The sequence below is a fragment of the Aythya ferina genome, assembly GCF_964211825.1.
Source record: "Aythya ferina genome assembly, chromosome: 2".
Taxonomy (NCBI): Eukaryota; Metazoa; Chordata; class Aves; order Anseriformes; family Anatidae; genus Aythya; species Aythya ferina.
In genome coordinates this window covers 101,744,768-101,769,277 of record NC_140297.1, presented here as the reverse complement: position 1 = coordinate 101,769,277, position 24,510 = coordinate 101,744,768, and the positions used below count along the sequence as shown (strand labels likewise).

The 24,510-nt window shown below is 36.2% G+C and overlaps 1 long non-coding RNA gene across 1 annotated transcript in view; it reads left to right on the top strand.

The window, feature by feature from the left end:
* The first annotated feature begins 3,409 nt into the window (after positions 1-3,409).
* LOC311432854 overlaps positions 3,410-24,510 on the top strand; it is a 737,448-nt gene continuing 716,347 nt past the window's right edge. Inside the window, exon 1 of the long non-coding RNA XR_014690380.1 lies at positions 3,410-3,732. This is a non-coding gene — a long non-coding RNA (uncharacterized lncRNA). The remainder of the gene's footprint in view (positions 3,733-24,510) is intronic.

The following is a 24,510-nucleotide window of genomic DNA, read 5'->3' as shown; positions in this document are numbered from 1 at the left end:
TATTATTCTAATGGCAATAATGACAAATCCAGAGAATTTAAAATTTAGAGGAATCTTAAAGCTACATTTAGAGTGAAGACTAAAGTCCAAAGCAAAAGGCTAATTAACATCACTGTCCTATGAGGAGAGGCTGAGGACACTTGATTTGTCTCATTTGGAGGAGAGGAGGCTGACAGACAGCATTATTGCTCTCTACAACTTCTTGAACAGGAGAAGAGAAGTGAACAGGAGAAGAGAAGTGAGAGGGAAGTGCCCTTCTCTTCCCACAGGTAACAGATGTTAGGATGTGAGCACAAAGCTGCACAAAGGGAGCTTCATACTGGACAAATATAATTTCTTTACATTGAGGGTAGTAAAATAGTGGAACAGCCTTTCTGAACAGGTAGCTGTTGCCCCATGCCTCTCAGAGCTTAAAAGGCATTTAGATAATGCCCTCAATAACATGCCTTCAATAACATGCCTCAATAACATTTCTGGTTAGTCCTGACATGGTCAGACAGTTGGACTTGATGAACTCATAGTTCCAACTGAACTATTCCATTCTATTCTGTTCTGTTCTATGAAATTGTGTAAAAACGCATTCAACCCTGCCACCACATTTCCCCCTTCCAGCTCAACTCATAAAATACTATTAGAGTGTTGATTTCACTCTTATTCCTGTTTTTTACATCTCTTAGTTCATAAAGAACTCTCAAACTCTCAAAATAAGGAACTCTCAGTTCCTCTCAAAGTCTATGTGTTGTTAGTTTGGAGATGGTACTGATTTTTTTTTATTTTTTATTTTTTTTGTCTTTATCAAGGAGGCTGACTTCTTGACTGCAGTGCAAAGTGGGATTCAGCTTTACCTATAAATGCATAACTGGTGTTTCTATAGAAGAGAAGCCTAAAAGAACTCATGATAAGCTTCAAGGCAGTACAAAAGAGCATTCTAAATCATTATATCCTTTGTGCTCTCTCCCAGCAATCTGCCATACTTTCTTTCTCCTCTCATACTTTCTCCTCTGCTTTTTTTTTTTTTTTTTTTTTTTTTTTTTTTTTTTTTAACTCTAGGCTTGCTTTGCTTACCCCTCACCCCACCTTTTTTTTTTCATTTGTCTCTAGGCTTAGCCTTTCCATGATTCCTTAGCTTCATTTTTTTTTTTTCCTTTTACTTCTCTTTGATTTATTCTTTGTGACTTTTTCCCTTAACTATCAAAGTTCTCTAGGGGTCCTCTGAGGGCATAATTCAGAATTTCATGATCAGAATGACTAGAATGACCTTCTGTACCATTAAGTTCATTATAAACTTTGTCAATAGCAGGTCTTAAGTTTTTGCTAAAATTCAGCTGCATAAATAGAATGATTCCAGAATTTGTGGAAAGTAAGCCTTTTTCAGCAACAAAACCAAACCAAACTGAAAAACTTTCTATGTTTTAGCATAGGAAATTGACTTTGGAACCCATAATTAGTTTGGTAATCTGACTAGGAGCAATACTTCTAAATCTGGCTAGACATTTAAATGTTTTTAAATGCCTTCTTGAAAATTATGGAGGCAACTTAAACAAAAAATGAGTTTGGCTTCTTCTTATCTACCTCTATGTGACTTCCTGGAGCAAGCAGATGATTCATTAATTACTGTGAAAGCTGACATTTTCATGAAGTTATCCAACTCCAGGCTTAGGGAATAAGAGGAAAGCCACCAAATAATAGCAACAATCTATGGAAATGTTACAAAAAATACATATCAAATGGGGTTTACGATAAATTTTCATGTGACTGGTGAGCCAGTTTTTGTATATAACATCCCCAACACAGTAGAAATAGCCAGAAAGAGCTACTCCAGTGCTGGAGCACTGGACAAATGCTAACATGATACTCTTTCCAAGCTGATGTTTGCTATTTCTCATGACTCCATGCACTGGATCTCAGTTTTGTTTGGTACTAGTTGCATCAGAGAGATCTATTCCTGAAATACTAATTCATGAATGACTGCATTCAAATTTAAACCTATCAAACTGGGCTGTAAAACAAGTGAAAACCTATTTCTCTGTGAAATTTTCAGTGTGCTTTTCCTACTAGTGCTGTTTAATCTAAAAATAATATCAAGACAGCATAGACCTTCAGTCTCACCTGACATGAAGTATGAAAAGTAATTATTATATGATAGCTAGCTGTAAACAGTTTTGTTTAGATTTCAGATAAATGATACTTTGGGTTGTTTGTCTACAGCTGTTTTCTTATCTCTATTTATAACTTCCTTTTCTTCATTACAGGGAACTTGGTATAGACCTCCACAACAATTATGTCTCATTTGCCATCCTAAAGCATCCACTTAACTTTTTCATATGACAAGCAGTATGTCTTTCTTTCTTTGCAATATAGCTAATACTCCACAGGCCCAACTCATGAGATAAACATTTTATCTGTTCTGCATACACAGTGTGTACTCAACCTCTGCTGTCCCAGGGATGCAATGTGCCCAAGCTGCCCTACCCGAAACGCAGGATTCTTTTCCCTTTGAAACATCTTCTGTGCCTCCTAGGCCATCTCTGGACTGAAGACCTATGTGTATGTTTGCTGCCTACTTCAATGGGCAGGCCTCAGCTTAAGCAAGCCTGGGGAAGTTGCAGAAGTCAAGGGATCATAAAAGAAACAAGTCACAGAAAACAGATTAATCATAGCACATATTTTTATAATACTTATTAAACAAAAGACAGAGCAAAAACAGAGAGAGAGGCAAAACACAGTGAAGCTGCATTTCAGGCATGTACTTTATGAAGTTCACTTTGTATTGATGTAATAACCTGAATTTATTTTTATTATAGATGCTTACTCTGTATCACTTATGTTTGAGTTTGTACTGAATGTAAGAGGGTAGGCACAGGCCCTAAAGCCTCTGCTGAAACTTCCAGGACCACTCATGGAAGACTACAATGATGTAGCTCAGAACACCTGCTACTGTTATCCTTGTCCTGTCCTATACCTGTTTCTGAGGAGTTCTACCTGTATCTGACATTTCTTGCCATGAAAATATGTTATTTATGGCAAATCTGGGCCTCACACATGCTAAACTGAGTCTTGTGCACGTTTAAGTGAAGAAACATTATGAGGTTGATTTAGGACAAGCATGAGCCCTTATCAGAAGTTTAATAACACTTAAAAATAATTGCTAGTAGGTATTGAAATAAAAAGTGAAGAACAAACATTAGGAAATTCTAACTATAAATCACATGTATATTATCTCACTGTAGTGGGTTTACGTGGCACGGTTTTGGTAGCAGGGGGCTATAGGGGTGGTTTCTGTGAGAAAGATCTAGAAGCTGCCCCATGTTTGGGAAGGGCCCCATTGTTTTCCAGATCTGAGCCAATAAGCGATGTTGTTTTGTGCCTCTGTGAGAGCATATTTAAGACAGGGAAAAAACGCTGTGCCAGACAGCAGCCGGGAGAGTCAAGGGAGTGAGAAAACAGCCTTGCAGGTGCCAAGGTCAGTGTAGAGGGAGGGGGAGAGGTGCTCCAGGCGCCGGAGCAGAAGTCCCCTGCAGCCTGTGGTGAGGACCATGGTGAAGCAGGATGTCCCCCTGCAGCCCATGGAGTACCAAGGGGGAGCAGGGTTCCACGCTGCAGCCCGTGGAGGAGACCACTGTGGAGCAGGTGGCCCTGCACCGACGGAGGCTGCCGCCTGTGGAAGACCCCTGCCGGAGCAGATTCTGGGCCGGACCTCTGGCCCGTGGAGAGGAGACCACGCAGGAGCAGGTGACCTGGCAGGAGCTGCTGCCCATAGGGGAGCCAGGTTGGAGCAGTTTTCTCCTGAGGGATGGACCCCGTGGTACGGACCCATATCTGGAGCAGTTCTGAAAGAGCTGCTGCCTGTGGGAAGCCCACGCCGGATCAGTTCATCAAGGACTGCATCCCGTGGGTGGGACCCCACAGCACAGGGGACAAGAGTGACCGAGAAGGAGCGGCAGAGAAGAAGTGCTGTAGACTGACCATAACCCCCATTCCCCCATTCCCCTGCGCCACTTGGGGGGAGGAGGTGGAAGAGGGTGGATGGGGGGGAAGGTGCTTTTGGTTTGCTTTTTCCTTTGTTTCTCACTTCTCTCGCTTGTTAGTAATAGGCAATAAATCTTACTATCTCCTTATGCCGAGTCTGTTTTGCCCGTTACAATAATTATTGTGTGATTTTCTCGTCCTTATCTCAATCCTTGAGCCCTTTTCACATATTTTCTCCCCATTCCTCTTTGAGGAGGGGGAGTGAGAGAGCGGCTGTGGTGGAGCTCAGCTGCCCACTCGAGCGGAACCACGACACTCATTTATATTATTAGCAACCTTTTAGATTCAATACTAAATTGAACCTTTTCTGCTATTTAATGAACAGATTTGTTCTGTGTTCTGCAAGAGTCTTGTCTATGGGATTTTCTACCTATGTTCTGCAAGAGTCTTGTCTATGGGATTTTCTACCTATTTATTTATTTATTTATTTATTCACATTCTGCTCCCTTATTTATGTATGTAAATAACAAGTATTACTAGAAAATATCCAAATAAGATGCTTTTTCATGAAGAGAATTTTGCTCTGTCTGATGTAAATTATGTTTGATATGGCCCTTAAGTTAAAGTTTGTACTGCTTCAGTTGTTCTTCTTCTAAGCATGGAATTATTTTTAGAAAGTGATTCATACAGGCAAATTTAATATATCTTTAACTAAAAGGATATGGGGGAAAAAAAAAAAAAAGTGCTCTGTAATGAAGAATCCACTTGTTTCTGCTATGACTGCTTACATGTGCTTATCAATTATTTATTATTGCATACCATGGGGCATTTATCCACTTTAAAAACAAAAACACCACCACAGAAACTTAACTGCATCTAATGTGTAAGAGTAATGATCTTATTTTGACACTATACGCACTGTCCTTATGCTCTACCAGGGAGTTCCTAGTAGATGAGGAAACCATCCTTGGAGAATTTTCCAGAAATTTCTTGTGCCATAAAGAAGCTTACCTCTTTTTCAACATAATGAATATCTTGTGGTTTTGTTTCATGTTTCATTACCTTCATTGTGATACTTTAAATAGTGATCTTATTACTGTATCTGTACACAAGTCTATACTTAATTAAATTCAGTCATCACAGACCCACGTATGAGAAAGTTTGCAAAGAACTCATTCTGGGATGACTATCAGATCAGGAACATTTCATGTAGACAGCATTCTGAACTGATTCATTTGACCACAAATAAATAGGTATTTAAATTAAATGGTAGCTTTGATAGTGATAGAGAAAGAAAAAAAAAAAAAAAGAAAGAAAGAAAAAAAAAGTAATAACCCTTTTTAATTTCCAAGAATTACCTAATGAAATCATCAGCTAAATATTTTTAAGGGATAAAAAGATTATTTTTATTTTATTTTTATTTTTATTTTTTTTTAATGGGAAACTAAGGAATTGTTAGGGAAGGAAATATACAAACTGGAAAGAAAAATGAAAGGAGACACAACACTGAAAGGACTTTAGGAAGCTGGAGAGTGATGGCTTGCAATTGAAAAGTGAAAAGACTAAAAGGTCAAAAAGGCAGAAAGAACAAATCCTGTATAACTATCTATTTTCAGACTTTGCTGTCAGACTCTCTGGAATGAACTTTTGCTAGAATGAACAGATAGAATCACTTGCTCAGGCTGGTCTTGAAAACCTGGAACATCCATTTTTATATTATATTGTCTTAAGGCAATAAGGTGAGGAATATATAAATGCTATTTAAATTTCAAGATTTTTATTTATCATATATATATGGATGCTAAACATGTCATTATCAGATGCTTGACTCCCCATTGTGCGTTCTGCCTGACGGCTAAGAAGTTATTATTATTGAGTAACATTTTGTGGCCTGCAAATTATCCTCATACATTCTTTGTCAGAATCATTAGTAATAACTATCATTGTGGTCAAATCCTAATCCTCAAATCCAGTTGAGTCTAGGATTTCTTCCTGAAATCAACCTTGTTCATTTGGGAGCAGCACTCAGTGTAGAGTGCCTATTTTGGGGTCAGGGTTATTATTTTCCATTAAAGTTATGCCCTTCAAGTCACTGCAGCTTCCTAACTAAAAAAAATAAAACAAGTTTATCTGTTGAAAAAATAATGAGGAAGAAGGATCACCTTCATCTTCAGTGTGAACTTCTTTTGGATTTTTTTTTTTTTTTTTTTTGGAGAGGGATTATGTGCTCCTCAATGTTTGTGCACTAGTTCTGAGGTTTAATCCCATAATAAATACGAGGAATAATAGAAATTATCTGCAATAAGGCCAGACAACAGCATTTGGAGCTGAATTTGAAGAGACTGCAAAGTTCAAAAGTGTTTGAAGGGCTGGATTTGGTGTGGTTCTCATTTTGATTAACTAAAGCTGTTATCAATTCCTAAGAAAGCAGCAAACCAAACAAAGCATATATCTTTAGTGCTTGTGAATAAGTGAATCCTGAGCTCCTAGGTTAAATCAAATTGTTCGAAGTGGAGCTTCCTGCTGTATGTATTCAGTTTTCAATACCTCCAAACTCCAGTCTAATTCCTCTCATTTGCTCTCTCTCTCTCCTCTGTTAAGTCCATCTCTGCTGATGACAGGAAAAAAATATTACTGCCTTTAATGATATAAGTAATTTTTTCTGGCCTTCTGAATGATTTTGTTTTTTCTTAATTTAACTCCATATCAATTAATACAGGGTATTAGGTGAATTAGACACTTCTTCTGAGATGAGGTGTCTTTAAATTCTCTCAGATTTTTCTTGTTGTTGCTAATACTTTTTACCTCTTTGATATCATTTTTAGGGTCTGTGTTTCTTGCAGTTTTCTTTGAAGTTGAATTTCAGGGTGATAAACACACTATATATTTGCAAAATAATGTACAGGCAATAGTTGGGTGGAGGATATATTCTATTGTAAGAGCAAGTTAAGTACCTTATATTACCTGTATAACTTATATAACCAGTGTAAACAGGAGCAGGAAAAAAATGTATTTCTGTTTTGTATTCTTGGCTTGTGAGGAGTGTGTCCTCCATTCAGTTCAAAGTTATTAGGACTTCAGGGTACTTAACAGGTTGATTTTTCTCATTTTTTAACCAATGGTTTTAATCATCAGAATATAATGGGAAAAACAGATGTTTTTGAAAAGAATGGTTTTTTTTGTTTGTTTGTTTTCTGCTGATTTTTCTTTTTTTCTCTTATGAAACAGATTGATTACTGAAAGTAATCAAAGATGGAAGTGATGGAAGATGGATTATGTTATTACATTTAGATGTAGAGCTTAGGGATATGGTTTAGTGGGGACTGTTAGTGTTAGGTCAGAGGTTGGACTCGATGATCTTGAGGTCTCTTCCAACCTAGAAATTCTGTGATTCTGTGATTCTGTGATTAATGAATTATTGATGAATTATGTTAATGGTAGGAAAAATAAGTCATTGATGCAAGGGAAAATGTGGGCCTAGTTCAGTATAATCATTTCAGTTTCTAAAATTTTGCTTGATAAATAAGTAAATGAAACTCACTATATACTCACTTGACTAATAAAAGGTTAAGAAAAGTCATTGGATTTCTGTGGATTTCTCTGTGTCCGAATACTGCTGCTCATTGCAGTTGGATAGGAAAAAAACCTTCTCTGTAGTGTGAAAGCACTACTAAACATTGGCTGGAAAAATAGTCATCTATGCAATAAAGCAGCTGCCAAACACAAAATTCACTCCTCCTAACTTTAGTTAGGTACCTAGGTACCTTAAGTGCAGCAGTTGTTTCAGCTTGTTTTATACTCAACAGAAAAAAAATGCATCTGTCCAAGAGACAGTTCATCATATTCATTGAAGACACAATTATTTTGCTCTTTATGACTACAGATATAGCTTAGATATTTAGCCTGTATGAGCTGACTAAACCTTAGATGTTGAAGCTAAGGCCCATCCCAAATGATAAACATTTCAGTAAAAGATGTTTTTTTTCTTTTTTTTTTTTTTTTTTTTTTTTTGTCTTTCAACTGTGCCACTGAAAAGAAGTTACGATCTCATTTTGATTTAAAAAAAAAAAAAAGAAAAAAAAAAGAAAAAAGCTTGTGACATGGCAAAGATCTTTTCATTTGAATTAATACTGTTTTAGTATTTTACTGGAAACAAAGATATATTTAAATCTCTTCATTGTATATACTTTGCAGTAGATACAACTTTATGAAATCTACAAAGTAACAACCAGCCCAAATGGTTTGTCTCAGATAAAAATGTATCAGATAATACTATCTATATACAGACCACAGCGCAAGTATACACATAAAAATGTATTCTTTGTACATATTCTTTGTACTTACATTTGAAGAAAGAACAGTCATAGTTTCTGAAAAATAGTACAGCATTAAGTAATGAAAGAGCCTGTCATAGAAAGAATAAGCAAAATGAAATGGATTTAAGAGTTTAGATTTTCTTCACTTTCAGTTTTCCTGAAACTGGAACACTAACTTCTGAAACCTTAAGATTCCTTTAATAAAGTTTCTTTGCATACCACAAAACTTTCTGCCTTCCTATTCTCTCTACTCTTGTCCCACTTTTCCCACTGTAGAGGCCATTCTCTTTCTTTCCTGTTTCTCTTTCCCTGCTGGCATGTCACTTATGCAATATAACAATGAAAGGCAGGAAAAGTTGAAATAACCTGTTTTTTTTTTTTTGGTCCTTCTTTGCAGAACTCAGCTGTGATTCAGACTTGCTTCAAAAGCAAGCTGAAGAAAACTGGTGCTTATTATGCTTAATGCTTAAACTTAATGTTTAGTATTGCTATCCACATTCTCTTAATTTTTTCTAAAATTATGGGATTGGGGGCAGGGGAGGAAATAAAACCAAACAATATTTATCATCTAACAGAAATTGATATCCTGACCATGGAGGACAATAATGTTTTAAAGTGCCAATAAGTAAAAAGAGAAATGATTGTACTTACTGTAAGAGAAAGATGGATATCTGTTTGGCCTTCACTGTTGTCATGTAAAAACTTGCATTTTCAACATTCCTGAGTAAAACCTGTCATGCAGTGGTAATGCCCCTTATTATCAGAAAATATTTATTAACAGAAATTTGACTGCTAAAAAAGTTCTTTTCTATACTATGATATGACATAGATTTAATTTAGTTGATAAGGACAGAGGTGATGTGATTTTTTTTTTGTTTTTGTTTTTTACGCAACAGCTGGGAGCACTGAGGATATGCAGTGCAAATTAATGGCAGAGAATAAAACATTATTTTTTTTTTTTTTTTCCCCTACAATTTTGCATAAAATCATGGGAATGATGTGCTACTGCATAAAACCTATGTCTGATCTCAGATGAGATTTCTTACCCGTAGCCCTGTCAGGGCACTTTCTGATGCAGGATCAAGATCACCTCTCCTATGAAGAAAGGCTGAGAGTGATGGGGCTGTTCAGCCCGAAGAAGAGAAGGCTTGAGGGTGGTTTTAAGTACTTAAAGGGGACCTATAAAAAAGATGGAGAGCAACTCTTTGCTCAGTCAGATAATTACAGGAGAAAGTGGAATAGTCTTAAAATAAAAGAACATTGTTACTATACCTGTCCTGAAATATCACCTGTCTTAGGTACTTGCAACTCCCATCATTTTAGTAATCTTTTATTCTCACAAACCCAACAAAACAGGGTGTGTGCATGCATGAGTGCACATGTGCTTGTCTGTGGTTGTTTCTTTGAATTTCCAACTCCCTCTAAGGGTTTGTGCTTCCTTTAATAGCTAAGCTGAAGTTGCAGTTTCTGATCCAGACATCAGAGTTGTGTCCCTCTTATAGACCTTAGATAATTCTCTTGCATCATTTATGTCCATGAAAAGCTCAACAGCTCTTCTAATTTAGATGCAGATCTGCACCTACCTGTGTTTTCAGTGGAAAGAAAGTACTTGCATGTACTTATTCTCTTCTGAAATATGATGAAGAACAATGTTTTCAGAGCTGTATCAACATTTTTGTAGATCTACCAAAAAAGTGTCATCTATGCATCTATGAATTTTGTTCTTTAGGCTCTCATTCCCAGACTCCTTAGACTACCGGTTTAAGATTATCCCAGTGAAACAACATAATGTTCCTAGGCCTTTTCCTATCGGTATGCCAGGTGTCAATGACAATATCAGCGTTTTTACTCAGCTACAACTCAAGGGTCAATATATCATCAATGCTACTTCCCCAGGAAACCTCAAAATAATATGAACTCAGGTTAACAGTTTTTTGTTTTGTTTTCTTTTTTTTTTTTAAAAATCAGGGCGTAAAATTCTGTAATAATAGAGGAAATGAGGTACGCAATATCTACATTGGACCCATAGGACATGTGAAATTATGGAGATACACCTACTTCAGATGTACATAACTCACCGTACTTATACTAACTGCAGAAGTAAGACTCGAATATCACACCTATCTCTATACCTTAGAGCTCAAGTCCAAAATTTTAAAAAAAGATTCCTTTCCTTTCCTAACTAGAATGTGACTAGTGATGTGGATTTCAGAAAACACTAGGGATCATCTTTTGAATATTGCTTCTCTTGAAGCTGACTCTTCTCAAGCAGATGGAAAACAGACATATTTATCATTCCTAACCCCTTTTGGAAATCCCAGTATGAATGACTCTAACTTCCTTTCACTTCATAGACATTAAAAGCCTTCTATGTCAGATCTCAATTTCTTAGTCTATTTTTTTTCCTGTATTTGTTTGCATTTTTTTGCCATTTGTTTTGCTTAATTAATTCAGTTAATTCATTTTGCATGTTAACATAATTCAACAAAGTTCATCAATTATGATTTAGAAGTATTTAATTGTTCAGAGTCATCACTTCAATGGAAAGGAAAAAGTATAATAAGGCAAAATTATGTTAGTTGTAAGGGGGTAATTTAATTTTTTTTTCTGGAATGACTGGCTGCAATTCCTCTTTTTATATAAGGAAAAGTCACTAACTCTTACTAATGTTTTCTTGTAGATGATATCTTGAAATTTAATATAGTAATATGTAATCCCTACAGATGTGGATGTGCATCAGCTAATATTTTAAAGTAATGCCCATTAAGATCAACGTCAATTAACCACAATTCATTGTTTGAATATTGATCAAACATATTTAATTTACCATTAATGTTAACAGAATGATGTATTAGTCAATTAAGGTAGCACTGACTGAGAATCATAATTAGATATTTACATCTTTAGCCAGATTTAAAACATTCCTAAGCAATAGTTTAATTCGTTTCTCTTTGTCTAGAAGATCCATTTTTATTTCAAGGAAAGATAGTTACCTATATTCAGCATGGGCTAACAAAAGGCACTTCGTAGTGATTTTTCATGTTTCTGTTTATTTCCTTGATTTTAGCATTTTCATCAAAATTTTTATTAAAACCTTGAAGACATTTTTTTTCTTTTTTCTTCCCCAGGCTGAATAAGTGCATTGCAATGAGTTACTGCCTAAGTGCAGAAAAGTGCAGAAGTCTTTTCCAAAGCATTCCGGAAATCATTTCCAAGATAACCAGCCACTGCCTGCTGCAAGAGAAAGACATAGACTTTGAAGCAGTTTTACAGCCACCAAATATTTGTGAAAAGGCTATTGGACAGTTAAAAAAATTAATTTAAACAATTCTTTGTGACTTGGTTCCTAACCTGTTTTTTTAATTATTATTATTATTATTATTATTATTATTATTATTTATTTTGTTAATTTAGCCTGCAGCCTTGTTTTTTAGTTCTCTATTATTCCTTACTACCTTTATTCAAATAGGCCTCTTTTCCCTCCACATTCTGGTAAAGAATGGTCCATTCTGTATTTGTGTTTGCCTAACAATACTGGAATTTAACTGGGAGAATCAAATACTAATTTTGTCACCAACTGCAGTAATGTTTTCCTTCCAGGACAGGCAGGAAAGTATGTTAGACTAGCTTTGTAGTATTTAGATAGGAATGAAAAATACTACAAATGAAAAGAGAGAGAGAGAGAAACAAAGCAAAGAGCTCTAAATGCATAGTTTTCTATTATATACTGTGAAACAGAAAAAGAAGATATCCTGTTTCAACTGTGTTTTGGGTTAACCATGGTAGGCAGTTAAACAGCACAGAGGTGCTCGCTCACTTCCTCTCCCTCACCTGCAAGGGGATAGAGGAACAGAGTAAAAGCAAGAAAGCTTGTGGGTCAAAATAGAAATTGTGGAATAAGCAAAGGAGAAGTGGAAGAAGAGACAAAGAAAAATGATGTAAAGGCAATAACTTAGCATGTCCTACAGTTAGGGAGACTAATGTCCCTAAATCTGCTCCTCTCTGTTTTTATTGCTGAGCATAATGTAATATGATATGGAATATCTCTTGTTAATCTGGTTCATCTGCCTGGTTGTGTCTCCTCCCAACCTCTTGGACACCACCCGTCTATTCACTGGTGGGGCAGAGCGAGAGACAGAAGTTTTTGATGCTGTTCACGCTGTTCAGCAATAACTAAAACATTAATGTGTTTATCAGCATTGCTTTGGTTAAAAAAAAAATAATTAATTAATTAAACTACAGCATTGTATGAGTGAAAATTATGAAGAAAATTAATTCCATCCCAGACAGACCCAGTACAAAGTGGACTGAAGCACATTAACTTGTTTCTTTGATTTTCTATGATATATACATATATAAACAAACTCAAAACTGAAACAAAATATTTCAACTTTGTATTCAATATTTAATAAATATGAAATGTACCTTGTTTTCAGTATTTGCTTCTGAGATCTTTAATATTTTGAGGTTTCATTGTATAATGGAACAAAATAATTCTGTCATTTCATGAAATCAAAGTTGCATACTGCTGCATCTAAAAGCACTCATAGCTGAAAAGCTATTAAAGACTCATTCCAAATGGAGAGCAACACTACATTTGAATTTAAATCTGTTTTATATTAGAGTTCATTTATGTCTCAGTAAATAGAATGTGGATCAGATTAAGCAGTGAAAAATATATATTGCATATATTTGAAATGGATAAACTCTTGTATTTCATGCAGTTAACCACTGTTGGAATAGCTACAGATTTACAGAATTGTGAATACAGAATCAGGGTTCAAGTAGCTATGTTAACTTTATCTCACGTATTGTTTTTTCTCTCATTAAATTTTATTGCCTTTTTTTTTTTTTTTTTTTTTTTTTTTTTTTTTTTTTTTCTCCAGGGGTAACTGCTTCATCTTTAGATGATTTATTATTAAATAATCAGTTACTTGAATAGATACTTTTGAATAGCGAAACATGAAAGAAGAAAATTAAAGATTGCTTCTGACTGGCAACTTTTTTTCTAAATATTTCTTCTAGAGTTTTTAATGAGGTGCTGCCTTCGATTTTAAAGTCTGTTTCTGCCCTTCTGAATGAGAAAATGAATGAGAAAATTATTTGGCTACTAGGGGAGGTGGACTGGAGTATGAGTGTTACAATATTGTTACTGATCTCTCGGTACTAAAGATAATCCTATTCTGAAGGGTTGGCAGGGGAAAATCATGTTTTACCTGCCTCATTTCTTGTATTTTTCCCTAAGCGTACACTAATTGACATTAACAGACATGGGACACTAAGTTGGGTGGAACTTTAATTTAATGCAGTATGGCAGTTCTTCCATTCTCATTAAAGTAAATCATATTATGAAGCATCCTGAGTAAGAAATGTGAGAAATGGGGAGACACCGAAGGGGATACAAAAATAAATAAATAAATAAAGTTTGGAACTTTAAAAGATCACAAACTTATGTTATGAAAATTATGGACTGTGACTATTTCAACCATCCACTATGCAAGAAATGCTTACTGATACTTGGGTTCCAAAAATTCCTTTAGGAATTTTTGCAAGTTAGGCTCACAAAGTTAGGCTCTCAAAGTTAGGATCACAAAGTTAGTTCCTAAAGGAATTTTTGCAAGGTAGAGCCTAACTTTGTGATCTTTTTAATTCTCATTAGAATATATTTTAGACACACACCCATGTACCTATATGAACATCTGTTGAGTACCTCAGTGAAAGCCTTGAAATTCTGTATGGTCTTTTGCCATGATTTAAGATCTGTACATAGGAAAGTAGCAACATTGTTTTAAGTTTCTTTTCCTGTGTCTTCTATTCCTCTTTGTAATAAATTATGCTGACTAGAAAAGGATGATGAGAAATAAACACATTCTTCCTGAAGAAGGTCTTAGTCTTCATAAACAGTCCATTAAGTTACTGGAAAGAATAATGTGTTAATATAACTATCAATTCTAATTTATTTTCCATATTTGTAATTCATCTTTAATCATTCAAATTTAGTAAACCCTGGAAACATGCATTCCTATCACTTTTCTAACCCTGCCAACAGGAGGGCAAGATTCTTCAACTATCATAGCTCAAAGTTTTAAAATAAGAATACTAATAAGTTGAAGAAATTACAAGTTTCAAGCACAGCTAAAGCTCAGTTTTCATTTGATCTAAATATGAAATATCAAGTAAGTGATCATGTCTACTACTCAAGGATTTTCAAGCAGATTGTTGTCAGAACAAATTGAGTCTACTTTAATCAGAGAAGTATGAATTTAACTGTCAGTCTTATAGGCCAAACCTTATTTCTCATAAACTAATTCCAAGCAATATCTACCTGCAGCCTACTTCTTAAAATGTTGGTTTAAAAAAATTGCTTACCTGCTTCAATGATGGAAAAATATGAATAGAATCTGCAGTTGCTATTAAATGACCAGTGTTTCTGAAAAAAGAGTTTTTCAAGACTGAAAAATTATAATAATAATAATAAAGGATTATGAATGTTAGTTTTGTAAATGTATGGATCTTATGAATCTGATTTAAATTGTCTAGAATAAGATTAGAGTATTTACTGCTAAGTAATTTTCTGTTTCACAGTGTGGGTAAATAGCACAGTACCACTATTTTAAGTACTATTTCACCCTTTCTACCACCTGGATAATTCTCTCTTCATAAAATCCATAAACTTCTGATTTCTAAGTTACTTTCATTCCTGGCATCAATATGTTGGATTCCTTAGGCACAGCATCTTAAATGGTTATTTGTATTTCTTTCCCGCTTTAGAGATAAAACAAAAGGAGGAAAGTCTATGTTGCACAGGACTATCCTAACATACAAAAAACCTTTCCTCTTTCAGTACTTGGTAGTTATAGTTGTTTTAGTTTCCCTCTCTTGAGGTGTCCTTCTCTTGCAGCACTATAGTTAAAAACAATTTATTTAACATAAGCTTTTCTTACCTGTGTGGCATTAACATTAATGAAAAATAACGTATACTTATGGCTAAATTAATAAAAACAATCTGACTTATTATTTACCTCTGAAAACATTGAAAAGGTTAAAAAAAAAAAAAAAAAAAAAGCAGACTAGTGCTCTCAAATGTAAAAATAAACAAAAGACTGTATTAACACAGGTGGTCAATCAGAGAATAGTTAGTTATAACAATCCCACATTAAATTCTCAAAGATCTTTTAAAATTGAAGAAGTCTGAAAATGTCTCATCTGAACATAGATCTCTGACCTGGATACTTTCCAGCTGGTAACAGATACTGCCTAAAGAGTGATGACAGTCACAATAAATCTGTCCCAATTATCTCCTTGGAAACATTAACAATTCCTGTGCAAGAGAATACTTAAGTTATAGTTCTTAGAGAAATAAAACCTAAAGCTATAATCAAAACAAACAAACAAACAAAAACAAACAAACAAAAAACAAAACTAGAACACAAGGAAGAAATATTTAGGGAAGTGTCAGAAAACAAGTAACTTGAAAGTCTGTGTAAGATCTAAACCAAAATATTTGGTGGAGAAGGGGGGGGGAGTAGATGACACTAAAACAAACCTTGCTTTAGTAGTTTTCAAATATTAAGAATATAAAATTATTTAATTTATTTAATTATTTTATTTTAAGAGAAATGTGAGAAACTTCAAACAATCAAGAGAAGAATTCCATAGTTTGGAAATGCAGAAGGGTGTATTCTGTGCTGAATAAAATCTGGATAACCTGATGTTTATTAATAAAATCTGTTTGTGGATAAAATATATCTATATATGACATAGAAATTTATTAAACTGTGTATTGAGTCTTATCTAAATATTATAATGAATTAATTAAGAAAAAATAGTATATACAAAAAACAGGTGATATGCAAAGTTAAAATTTCTAATCTCTGTATGCAAGGCTAATGTAACATCTCAATATAATTCTTGCAAGAGAAATTACTGCACTGAACAGGAATTACACAATTGTGAATAGCTAATGCTACTATTAAGCCATGTCGGAAGGGCAAAATATTAATGTTACTTAGATCAGATCAGAAATATAATTTCTGGATGCTGGTATTGCATTGGAAAGTGAAAAAAGTGATCAAATTGTGATTGACTGGTGGATTATGAAGACTGCTTAGTCAAAGTGAGGAAACTTCAGGGAAGTACCAGAAAAGTATATGAAGCTCTTGAGCTACTTCTATTTTTTAACATATGGACAAGTTTAAAGGGTATTGTAAAAGATATTTTCAAACACTGATTTAGTGATAAACATGAAATATATTTCACCAGTTGCATGACATTTCTTCTGGGGAAACTCTAAATATCTCAATATCTCAAAATAAATGGCTACACTGACTTTAAATTTAATAAAGAGAATTATGGAAAATAGTCACAGAAGAAAACCCAAAAGAAACCCAAAAGACAGCTATTTTAAGAGATAGGCACCAAAGCATTTCCATGGAGGGTTGCAAGAAACTTGATTTCATGATAGAGTCTATTCCATTAAAACTTTCTACTGATGCTTTCCAGACAGACTGGAGATAACTGTATAAAACTCCTACATATGTATTGAAAACAATCAGATCATGGGTCTATGTGGATGAAGTATATTTTCTGTGCAAAAACTGTGAAAAAAATGGTGATTTTGTAGTGGAAGAAGTCATGTATTAAAAAGCAGTAATATGGTACTTGTGGTTCTGCAGTTGGATCCACATGACTAAATCATAGATAAGGCAGAGAAGTGGGAGAACTGTGCTTCAGAGGATGAACACAAGCTCTGAGACTGGTGCTGGCACACCAGGACATTTAGTTGTAGTGCTCATATGTGAGTTGTGGGGTTGAGGAGCCAGGGAGCACCAACGCCAACGTTCCCCAAAATGTGTACGATGCTATTACTGCTTGTATGGAGGGTAGTGGGAGCACGAGGATATCCTTAGAGATAGTGCCTTAAGTACAGTAACTGCTTTGACAAATTACTGTTCCTTGTGATTCTGTGTTGTGACTGGACACATCAGAAAAAGAAGAAATCTAAGAATCCAGCTAAATTTGAAGCCTACATGTAGGTCTCATGCTTAGAAAACAATCCCTGTAATATACACCAATCCCAAAGGGCATGTTGGCAGAGAAGGAAGGAGAAAGACTTCAAATATCAGCCCCTAAGGCTTAATTTAGAACCCTTTAAAGAAAGTAGCACGAGTTCCTTACAGATCCCTGACAGACTCTGATCAAGGTTTTTAAAAACACCTCAGTGATTTACACGTAAGTGTTTTCCTCAGTATGCAATCTCTATAAAGCTGTTATTTTGAACATTCACATTACAGCATTTCTGGAGCCCTAATAGCTGATCCAAAGATGAAAATTCATTAATCTATAGGTAGTGGTGGCTATCTTTGAGATTCTTCAGTTGATTATTCACATTCTCGCAGCACAAAAAAATAATACTTCTATACAAGTATTTTTTACTAGCTGTGTATTGTGTGTTGTATATGGCTGTTGTAATTGTGCTCAGGAGTTTTTGAATGTGGTTCTTAAATGTTAAATAGGTTTTCAGTGGCTAACTGAAATCAGCATGTTTTTGTCATGTACATAAAATGATTCAAATGCATCCATATTAAAATTTAATCTGTATAATTTCATTATTTAGGTTAATTTGATGTAGAGAGATTTATAAAAACCATCTGATCATGCCAGCAACTCTTTAGTACTAGATATTCTGACAACAGTGATAAAAAAGCTGAAGTAAGAACTAAAAGAAAAGTTGCATTTTTTGATATGTGTTCAAAATGAACACTGCTCTAATTATTTGATGAATAATGCAATAGATGGTGAGAAATTGGGGGCTTTTAAGGAATTTGGCTATATTTCAGTGGGGAAAAAAAAGCATCCTTTCAGTTTATATGTGAAATATTTTTATAAGCCTGCCTGCGTTTATTATTATGGATTTATATTATTTTTATGATGATGCAAAGCTTAATTTTTTGCCTGGAGAATAAATTTGATAAGTCAGTCATCTTCAGCAATTACTATCAAGAACCTTTCCTTATCCTGTTTGTAGGTGGAATCAAGAAGATGATAAATGTTTATGCACTTGCATAGTTCTGACTAAAAAAGCAATTGCTTTTTACAGATGTATTTTTCTCCAGAAAAAAAAAAAAAAAAAAAAAAAAAAAAAAGTTTCTGAATATTTTTCTGACTTCTATAGTTTAAAAAAGTAAAAATTCTCCATAGTCAGCTTTTCTGATTCAGATAGGTAAATTAATTATATTTTTAGGACACTGATTACAGCTGAGTCTACATGAATCCGTAGTCATTACATACACTTTCTTAGTTCAATGGGCTCATTTAAATAATCCTGATTAAATGATTGGAAATTTGGCAATTACAGTTCAGTATGATTGGGACTGAAAATGAAAACTGTTGTTAGCCAAGCACTGTCCTGCCAGCTTTGTCAAACTGCTAAGGAATTATTTCTAAAAAAGATACCAGGACAAATAATAACATGGAAATTGAGCTGTTACTATACTATAGATGTTTGTCAATGTGGGTACAACTAAGACTCAACTGCTTGCATGCAATTTTGGAAGAGTTTATTATGAACCTAGATGCAACATGAGAAAGAAAAAGAAAAAGTGAGTCCCTGCGTGAAACCTGGGATTTTGTTTGCAGGATCAGATTACATCTTCCTAAATTTCTGTTGTCTCCTAAATGTGTGGTTACTGGTTATTGCCTCTGTTTAACTACATATCTGGTGTAAACAGGATACAGGGAAAGAAAAAAAAAAAAAAGAGAGAGAGAAAAATCTAGCCATTTATTTTTCCCTCATGAATGCATAAAAAATGATGGCCAGTTCCCACTGATTTCATTCATAAGTACTTTAGAAGAGGTAATTTACCCATTTTTTTGAAGACAATTTTCTAAAAGTGAAAGTGATAAAATTTTAAGCTATAGAAGATGTGGTTTTTGTTTGTTTGTTTGCTGTTGTTGTTGTTTTTTCCTTTTATTGTGTGTGGATTACTCTCTCAGAGGAACAGCTGTGTCTTCTGTGTGGGTAGACCATCTTTCACAAAATGTTCTTAAACTGCAGAGAATGCCACAAAGTTGCTGAGACCCTGCTTTTTCTGTCTCTGGTTATATTTGTAAATCTTTGTTTTTAAAATCCTTTTTTTTTTTTTTTTTTTTAAATAAATCTCCAGAGAGAGAAACAGTTCAATTCACTATGCATTTTATGTTATGCTTTTAATCATCAGTATAATGATGGATAGAAGGCAATGGAGTCCTTCTCTTGTGACTAGAGAATTTCTTCTCATCACATTATTTTCTTCTATCTTCTCTCTCATGGCAAATAATTTTAATGAAAATCCTACAGTAGGTTCCTTTTTATCATTATAACCATTTATTGTTAAAATACATTCAATAATTTTGAGGGAATGAATGAAAAGAGGAATAGCAATAATCTACAAGTGTCTGAATAACCTTTAATAATTTGAGAATTATATCCATATGTATATTGTGTAAATACATCCTTTAGTGACTATTCCATAAAAAAAAAATGACTTTGAAGACATAATTAACTGACAAGCATGAGGTATTTAGAATACACTTCCAGAATAGCCATGGCACTAATTCTTACTGAAGTAATATTAATATAAATCAGAAATAATTCCTGTAGCATCTGGGAAATTATAGCCCCATGATAGCACCATAATTGAAATCAGAATCTGACAAATTAAGGAAGTGAAGCCATCCCAAAAGTATTTGCAAAAGCTATAGAAGTTAGAATTAAACTCATAAAAACAAAATAATTCAGGCATGAGTCAAAATTCCATTCTTAAATCATCTCACTGTGCCTTGCTATTGCTGTTTGTTTTGTTGTGCAGACTATTGAAAGTCTCAGATAACAGAGAAGACATAAATTAAAGAGGAAGCGTGCTGCTCTAATTACTTTTTTTTTTTTTTTTTTGTAAACATAAAGAGAGGCATTTAAACTTCTGATTATGTTAAAATTTAGAAAAAGAAAACTCTCTTTAATATACAAGTGACTGAACATTCAATGTAATGATGAAGTCAGGTTCATATGTGTAGGAATAATTTTTATATTTTAAAGCTATTTCTAGTGATTCTAGTCTCAGAAGTGGTTTATGATATACATATATATGTAGGCCATATTCTGAAGAGTGTAATTGTATAGTCCTATCAGTCTCTCTGTATGTGTCTGGTACCTTGCCTATTGAACCAGGTGGACAAAATATCATTTTAGACTTGTATACATTGTACACTAGATTATTTTTGCATACTGTCTCACAGATGTAATAACACTATTTATAATTTTAGGGTTATCCTCTTACTCATTTCTTGGCTTCGTATTTAAGTAGTTCCTCTAATTAAATAAGCATATTATTGCTTTCAGAATCAAACTGTTTTCAAATGAGGTTATGCGTATATATAAATGAAATATGTATATAATAACTTTTAGAATCCAAGCTCTTTGCAAGTGCAAGTTACAGCATGTTAGATGTTTGAACATCTTAGTGGCTCTTAAAAATGTATGGAGAAGTTGTTTCAGTTTGCAGTTAGGTACATTTATTGAGAGAATCGTTCAAACAGAATTGAAAAAAAAACTTTTTATTTGGAAGAGTTTATCATTGCTGAGGTGATTGGCTCCTGGGTAGACATGCTCTGCAGTGGATCAGGGGATTGCGGCATGCAGGGGGTTCCCTACACCAAGGCCCTGCGAGGCATCCAAGGGATCCACCAGGACCCGGCAGCCTTTGCAAGGGCGACTGATGAGGCTTGGGCAGCACCAGGAGCACCCCTCCTCTGTCATACAAAGGCAGCCTCTGAAGAGCACAAGCAACCAGGTGCTGGCAAACAGGGTGTGGGTCATCAGTCAGGGTCTGGTGTTGCTATTTGCACTGCCCAGACCCTAAGTTCCAGGGAACTCTAGTCTCTGGAAGTCCTCCTAGCGCCTGAAGGCAGAGGTGTGTGTCATGGGTGCAACTGTGCCCAGCTGGATTAAATTTTCAAACTGGTGGATCTGTTGCAAGATGAGCTCATCAGGCAATGTAGCATCCAGGGATCTGAGCAGAAGATTGACAAACATTATTATATGCTGACGGTCTGAGCAACAGCCTTGCTTTAAGTCCTGGCAAGGGGAAGGTAAACAAGATTCCAGCCCTGAACTAACACATTTGAAAGACTCACAGGACAAGGGAGAATGGACCTTTGTCTCTGCTTGGAGCTGGAGCTTGGAGCTGGTCTCTCCCCCTGCCCCTAAAGTGCCCCTGCACAATAGATGCGAAGTTCCAAGGCAGGAGAGAAGTGACTGAGAGAGCATTAGTAAAGACCTCAGAAAGGCCAATCATACAAGGCTGTCTCAGTCTCCCACCTGCATCAAAACCAGTGCCACAAAAAAGGCACAAAGGATATTAGTCAATGGAGACTCCTCTCTGAGAGGAACTGAGAAGGCAAATTTACCTTCGAGATATCTCTCCAGAGATGTTTTCTGCCTGCCTGGGGCCCACATCTGTGATATTACAAAGAAGCTACCAAGTTTGGTGGGTCCCAAAGACTACCACCCCTTCCTACTTTTTCACATAGGATCAAAAGTCTCTGCAACAAGGAGACTGAAATATCAAAAGGGACTTTATTGCCATTGGAAACATGTTGAAGGGATCAGGAGCGCAAGTAGTGTTCTCATCTGTCCTCCAAGTTAGTGACTTGGACCCAAGATGAAGGAGATGAATGGAACAGTTGAAGGATTGGCTGTGAGGTTGGTGCCATGCCCAAAGTTTTGTGTTCTAAGATCTTGGATGTATTTCTGAGAAACTGGGCATGCTGACACCAGATGGGGCACACCCGAGCAGGTAGGGCAAGAGTGTTCTGGGCAGTAAGCTGGCTGGGCTTGTCATGAGGGCTTTAAACTAGATGCAGTGGGGGAAAGGGATGTACCTCTGCGTGAGGGAAACAGATTTGGAAACATTGTCACTCAAAGAAACAACAGAGAAATACTTGTGAACTGTCTCAAAGCAATCAGGAAGGGTTCTGAAAATGTGATGTGGCCTAGCTGAAGTGCCTCTACACAAACATGTGCAGCATGAACACAAGCAGAAGGAGTTGGAAACCATGGTGCAATTAGACAAATATGACCTGATTGTATCACAGAAATGTGGTGGGATGGATCACACAACTGGAACACTGGAATAGAGTGCTACAAGCTCTTCAGAAGAGATAGATGGGGGGGGTGGGGGTGGCGGGAAGGGGATTGTTGCTTTCTACATTAGGGGAGGGATAGATTGAGAAGAGCTGCCTCTGAGAAACAGCCACAGACAGGCTGAGAGCTTGTGGTGAAAGTTAAGGACCATAGCAATAAAGGACACCTTGTAGTCAGGGTCTAATACAGACCACCTGATCAAGAGGAGCATGTGGATGAGGCATTCTTGCTTCAACTACAATAATCATAACACTTGCATGCTCTCACCCTGATGGGGGACTTCAACCACCCAGATGTCTCCTGGAAAAGCTACACAGCAGGCTGTAAGTAACCCAGGAGATTCCTGGAGTGCACTGAGGATAACTTCCAGGTCTAGGTATTAGACAAACTTACCAGAGGTGAAGTGCTACTTGACCTGGTTCTTACCAATGTGGATGAACTCATTAAAGAGGTCAAGACTGGAAGCAGTCTGGGCTGCAGCAACCATGTCCTGGTTGAGTTTCTGATCTAGAGAAATATGGGTCTGACAAAGAGCAAAGTCAGGACTACGAACTTCCAAAGAGCGAACTTCAAACTTCAAAACTTCAAGACCAAGTAGATGGGATCCCATGGAACACGGTCCTCAGGGACAAAGGAGCTGAACAGAGCTGACAACTCTTTAAGGATGTTTTCCTTAGGGCACAAGAACTCTCCATCCCCATGTGTAAAAAATCAGGCAGGGAAAACAGTAAACCAGCATGGCTAAGCAAGGACCTGCTGGTCAAACTGAGGTCTAAGAATGGACCGCACAGGCAGTGGAAACAGGGGCATGTGGCCTGGAAAGAGTACAGGGATACTGCCTGGATGTGTGAGGATGGGATCAGGAAAACCAAGACACAAATGGAACTGAGCTTTACAAGGGATACAAAGAACATCAAGAAGAAATTTCATTGGTACATTGCCCAGAAAAGAAAGGCCAAGGAGAATGTGATAATACTCCCCTCTGATAAATAAGAAGTGAGAACTGGTAACAACAAACATGGAGAAAGCTAAGGTACTCGACAACATCTTTGTCTCAGTCTTCACTGCCAGTCAGGCTTCCCATACCACTCGTTTCCCTGAACCAGTAGATGAGGGCTGAGAGAGCAAAGTCCCTCCAACTGTAAGCAAGAAGTAGGTTTGAGACCACCTGATGAAACTAAAAAGGTACAAGTCTGTGGGGTCTGATGACGTGTATCCCAGGTGCTGAGAATTGGCTGCTGACATACATCTCAGGGTGCTGAAAATTGGCTGCTGTAGTTGCCAAGCCTCTCTCCATCACATTTGAAAAGTCATGTCAGTCAGGTGAAGTCCATGGTGACTGGGAAAAAGGAAACATTAATTACATTTTTAAACAGGGTAGAAAGGAGGACCTATGGAGTAGTGAACCTCACCTCTGTGCCTGGGAAGATCATGGAAAAGATCCTTCTGGAAGTAATGTCAAGGCACATGCAGGACAAATGAGGTGATCTGAGACAGCCAGCATGGCTTTACCAAGGAAAAATCATGCCTGACCCGACCTGGTGGCCTACGATAAAGTGACAGCATTAGTTGACAAGGGAAGACTGACCAATGTCATCCTTGCAATTCTGTAAGGCCTTTGACATGGTCCCACATGATATCCCGATCTCTAAATTGGAGAAATATGGACTTGATGGGTGGACCATTCAGTGGATAAGGAATTGGCTTGAAGGCTGCACCCAGAGAGTGGCGGTCATTGGCTCTATGTACAAGTGGAGGCCAATGATGAGTAGCGTCCCTCAGGAATCTGTCCTGGGGCCAGTACTGTTTAACATCTTTATCAGTGACATAGAAAACAGGATCAAATGCATCCTCAGCAAGTTTGCAGATGACAGCAAGCTGAGTAGTGCAGTTGATACAACAGAAGGAAGTGATGCCATCCAAAGGGACCTGACAAGCTTGGGAAGTGGATCAAGGTGAACCTAATGAGGTTCAACAAGTTCAAGTGCGAGGTGCTGCACCTGGGTCGGGGCAATCCCAGTACAGACTGAGAGAAAAACTCAT